This window comes from Pinus tabuliformis, chromosome 9 (genome assembly GCF_031772625.1).
Source record: "Pinus tabuliformis cultivar Carrire ecotype Pingquan chromosome 9, CPIR1, whole genome shotgun sequence".
NCBI classification, from domain to species: domain Eukaryota; kingdom Viridiplantae; phylum Streptophyta; class Pinopsida; order Pinales; family Pinaceae; genus Pinus; species Pinus tabuliformis.
The window spans coordinates 606,456,279-606,462,194 of record NC_142307.1 but is presented as its reverse complement, the minus strand read 5'-3'; positions in this window follow the sequence as shown (position 1 = coordinate 606,462,194).

Here is a 5,916-nt window from a genome sequence, read left to right as displayed (position 1 = left end):
ATCCATTCCAAGCCAACATTGGGAGGAGGTTTCAATGGATTTTATCACAGGTTTACCCAAGTCTGAGCAAAAGAATGTCATCATGGTGGTAGTTGACAGACTTACCATGTATGCACACTTTGTGCATTATCACATCCATTTAAAGCCAGTACAGTTTCTACGACATTTATGGAAACAATTCAAAAGCTACATGGAAACCCAAAGATTATTGTAAGTGACAGAGATCCCATTTTCACTAGAAATTTTTGGACAGAATTATTTTCTTGTCTTGGTACTCAGTTAGCTCATAGCTCATCTTATCATCCTCAATCTGATGGGCAAACTAAGATAGTAAGCAAATGTTTGGAAGGATATCTTCGTTGCTTTGTATCTGATAAACAGACACAATGGGTCAAATGGTTGCCTTTGGCTGAATGGTGGTATACCACTTCCTTCCATATAGCAACAAAAATGACCCCATTTATGGCACTTTATGGATATCAGCCACCATCCATCACATCATATTTAAGTGAAAATTCTAAGGTTCAAGCAGTGGAACATCACATCGAACATCAACAACAAGTCCTCCAACTCTTAAAGGATAACCTCGTGTTGGCACAGAATAGAATGAAACAACAGGCAAATCAACATCGCAGCGAAAGAAGTTTTGATGTAGGTGATTGGGTATTCCTACGGCTACAACCATATAAGCAAATGTCCCTTAAGCAAGCTAAGAAGGATAATAAATTATCACCAAAGTATTATGGTCCGTACAAGGTGTTGCAAAAGATTGGTACTATGGCATACAAATTGGAGCTTCTTGCAGCTTCTCGATTGCACCCAGTTTTCCATGTTTCATGTTTAAAGAAGGTTATAGGCGACAGGCTCCCAGTTCAAACAATATTGCTAGAACTTGACGAGGAAGGAAAAATTATATTGGAACCAGAAGCAGTCACAGAAACAAGAACTTGATAGTTACGGAATCGATCAATTTCGGAGTATCTTATCAAGTGGAAGAACTTATCCGCTAAAGATTCCACATGGGAGGATGAGAATTTTATACAAAAGCATCCAGAACTACTCAAGCATTGAGGACAACACTTTTTTGAAGGAGAGGGGCATGTTGGGTCCTTATGATACTAGTGATTACCCCATTACTATTGCAGTTGTATCCCTTATTAATATTGTTGTGCCCCTATTGTCCCCATATTGTTATTATTGTGCCCCATAGAATCCCTCTATTGTTATTTTTGTGGCTTTATATTATTATTGTTAGGTCAGTTGGGTTATATTGTGACTCCTTAGACTCCTATATATAGAAAGGAGGTTTTGTCATTTGAATCATCGAAGACTTGTTCATTTGTGTAATGTAAAGGAGGTTGCCTTGTCGAAGACGCTAAATTCTAAGGTGTTGATCTCTCTTTTCTATCTTTTTGAGATTTGGTCTCATAACATACAAATTTCATTCTAGGAATGGAAATTAAAAGAGATTGAACCAACAAGAAACCTTGTTTAAATCAAAGTATGTTGAGACAATATTGAAAAGGTTTAATATGAAAGAATGTAAATGGGTAAATGTCTCTATTTATGTAGGTTTAAAGTTACTTAGAAATCAGTGTCCCAGGACATAGGAAGAGGAAGAGGACATGTCATGTGTTTCATATGCTAGTGCAATTGGAAGTTTGATGTATGTGATGGTCTTTACTAGATTCAATATTGCACATGCAACATGAGTATTGAGCAAGTATATATCAAAGCTAGGCAAGCAGCATTAAACATCAATAAAGAGGGTTTTCAGGGATTTGTGTGGCACTATTGGAAATGGATTGTACTAATAAGGAAAACTTGGATTGGACAAATTGTTTTATATACATACATTTTTTTATGAATAGTGGGCTAGAAATATGGATCATAGAAGATATATAAGTGGGTATGTATTTAACATGTTTGGAGGAGTAATCAGTTGGATGAGAAAGAGACAGTTTGTAGTGGAACTTGTAGAAATTCCTTCTATATTCAAAATGCTAATTGTAATTTACTAAAACAATAGGCTTGAATCTGCTCTACTCATCAGCAGAAACAATAATTGATCGAGAAATCACAAAGCATACAAGAGAAATAATTCAATCAACACATTACACAATGATTTCCTGGGGAAAGCCACAGCTAAAAACCCATGCTATCTGTATATTGCATTAGTAAGAAAATATGACAAGATTACAATGCTTTACACAAGCCCGAGAAACCTTTTCACTATCTCTATATGTCTCACAACTTCCTAGACAAGCCTAGGCCAATACTTAACCAATTTTATACTTTCCCAAGTCCCTATTTCCTTACGTTGTTTCCTTGGGAATTAGCCCCCAATTAATTATGGAAATTCCTCAATATGAATTGCGCAATCCTCATATGCCTTCCTCTGATTGCATGCACCACTTGTACAATTCGGATGATTATACAACTCATAGTACACTACCCTTGAACTCCAATATCAACTAGGTAACTCTCATATCTGACATGCATGAGTTATTTATGAGTAAATCATTAGTTAACTGGTTGAACACATGAAGCAACACTCCACTATCTGCCCTCCTACTAGTTCCTCCATCAGTTGGAACTAGTTTAGCTGACTTTAACTTGGTTAAACTGAATTAATTAATTACAACTCAAGATAAACTCAACCAGGGCTCCTATAATGTAGGATAAACTCTACATGGCTCTAGTTAGACCCTCAACTCGAATTAATGGAGCCAACTAAGTCAAAATAAATTATCTAACTTGTACAAGCTGTCTTGTGATGTGGAATTAAGATTTTATTCTTAATTTAATTCAAGGACAAAATTAAATCATGAGTTTCTTTTTGCATTTTTAACACTCTCCATCAACAAGAAGCTATTATCAGATACCCAAATCCCGCCTATATGGAACTCGAATTTTCCTCTTCATAGTGCCTTAGTCAAGATGTCTATGTCATGTTCCTCTATAGTAAAGTAACCAACAACATGATTATCCTCTACACACAATCTCGTAGATGGTGATACCCGATGTCGATATGCTTAGACCAATCATGAAAAAATGGATTCTTAGAGAGTTTGGTATAACTCTGATTGTCACATTAAATCATTGTAAGATCCATCAACCGACCAATTACCCCAACAAGTATCTTCCTCATCTAGATAGCCTGACAAGGTGCTTGACTAGTAACCGTGTACTCCACTTCTGTTGAACCAAGTGAAATTGATCTCTACATCGCGTTGTACCAAGAAATTGTTGCTGACCCAATACTGAAAACCCCCCCTGATGTGCTCTTCATGTTTGACAGAATCCCTGCCCAATTTTCATTTGTGAAGCCATACAACTTCACTCCCTCAGTCTGTCTATACCAAAGACCAAACTGAGTGGTGCCTCTGAGGTATCTCAACACATGTTTCGCTGCCTTCCAATAGAGTTTGGTTGGCTTAACGATTGTTTGACTAAGCTAGTTGACTGCAAAACATATGTTCAGTCGTGTGTTCACCAAGTACATAAGTGACCCCACAAGATTCCTGTAAATAGTAGCATATGCTACTTCACCTGAAGTAGCATCTTCCTTCGTCCAATTCCCTGCTAAAGGAGTCTCCATGGGTTTGCTACTCTCCATGTGAAACTTCTTCACTATATCATTGTCATACTTACCTTGAGAGACAAATAATTCATCATCTCCTTCTCATACTTCCATACCAAGGAAATAATGCATGAGCCCCAGGACATTCATCTCGAATTCTCTTGCAAGATCCTCTTTGTAAGATTTTACCAGCTTCTCATCACGTATTAGAATTAAATCATCGATATATAATATTATAATCAATAATTTACCTTCAACCATAATATGGTAAAGGTATGCATATGCTTCACTTTTGGAGAAGCCCAACCTAGTGAAATAGTTTTCAATCCTGGTGTACCAAGCACGAGGTGCTTGTTTCAATCCATACAGTGCTCGCTTAAGTTTGCACACATGTCACTCTCTATTGAAGGTCTCAAATCCTTTTGAATGCTCAATGTAAACCTCTTCCTCAATCATTCTCTTGAGGAATGTTATCTTCACATCTATCTGATGTATCTTCCATCCCATCTGCTCTGAAAGTGTTAGGATAGATTTGATAGAAGAGTACCTTGCTACTGGAGAAAATATCTCCTCATAATAAATTCCCTCCACCTGAGAGAACACTCTGGCCACAAATCTGGCCTTATGTTTCTCGACATTTGCATTTGTTGCTTTCTTCACCTTGTAGATCCACCTAGAACCTACCACTGACTTATCCTCTAGCCTTGGGACAACTTCCCAAACACTATTCCTCATATTGGAGTCATACTCCTCTACCATGGTGACAAACCATACTAGTTTTTTCACTACTTCCTCAAATGAGGATGGCTTAGTCTCTACACTCTCGCTCATCAGATCCACGTAGTCAGTGTACTGATCTCATGACCTCTTATTCCTGCGTTGTGATGTGGGTGCTCCCACATTGTCTCTAGCATCAAACATCAATCTGTCAGCTTCTCTGGTGCACTTCCTTCCATATTTGGATGTCTCTGCAGGAGTGGGTGCTTCAACTCTTTTCTCCTCTACATGTGGTTGCTCCACATCATTTTGAGGTTTTTCCTTTGGAGCTAAAAGCTCTTCATCTACATGTAACTGAAGCTCCCTCTCAAGGGAACATCTCATGGCCTTCTCTTCATCGAAATTCACATCACTACGAACCATTGTCATCCTGTGAGATGGCAGGTACACCTGATAGTTGTGAGGTGTATCAGTGTACCCCACAAATATGCCCAACTCAATTGTTGGCTCTAGCTATTTCCTTGCATCCTTGGTAACATGATAGTAAACTAGTGAACCAAAGATTCAGAAGTCTGCCACATCTAGTTTCTTACGTGAAAAAGCTTCTTCTAGTGTACTCATCCAAAGAATCTGATGAGGACTCTTATTATGCACATATACAGTTGTGTTGCATGCTTCAGCCCACAAGTGAAACGGTAGGTCCTGATCATGTAACATCACCTATGCAGCTCCCAAAATACTTTTTTCTTCCTTTCAGCAACCCCATTCTATTGTCAGTTATGGGTTGCTATTAACTCTTGTCGAATGCCTTCTAATGCATAGAAGGTATTGAATTCATTTGACACATATTCTCCACCGTTATCGCTCCTAAGAGCCTTCACTTTCCTACTAGTGTATTTCTCAACAAGTGCTTTAAATTCACAAAATTTAGAAAACGTAAGATCTTTCTTCTGCATGAAGAAAATCCAACACTTACATGAGAAATCATCTACAAATATCAAATAATATTTGTCCTTGGCTATGGGGGCCTTCGAGAACGGTCCACACACATCTGAGTGAACTCTTTCAAGGATCGCTTGTGCTCGACTGTCCTTATCATGAAAGGTGGCTTTGGTGTACTTCCCCAATGTACACCCTTTGCATGTATCTCATTGCTCTAGTGCGCCCTTGGGAAATCATGTAGAAATTTGTTGAATGATCTTCAATGTTCCATGGTGCAAATGGCCTAATCTTCTATGATGTAATTCACTGATGTCTCGGCTCTACACCTTCTCTTCTTTGTTCTCAATGTTGCACAATCTTCTACATCTATTTTGTAGAGGTTCTCCACCTGAAGCCTGATCCGCTTCACTTGTCCTGTGGCTATGTGATGAAGGAAAGCCTTCCCTTTGCTAAATATCACATCGTAGCCACAACCTTCCAAAATAGGAACTGAAACTAAATTCTTCTTCAGACTCAGAACATACATGACATCTTTTAATGTGAAAGGAGAACCAGACTCCTTCTGAAAAGTAATAGTACCTATGTCGATCGTGTTATACCTTCCATCATCTCCCATCTCGATGTGCATCTGGAAGTCCTACTCCTCCAAGTCATTGAAAAATTCTTTGTTGCTC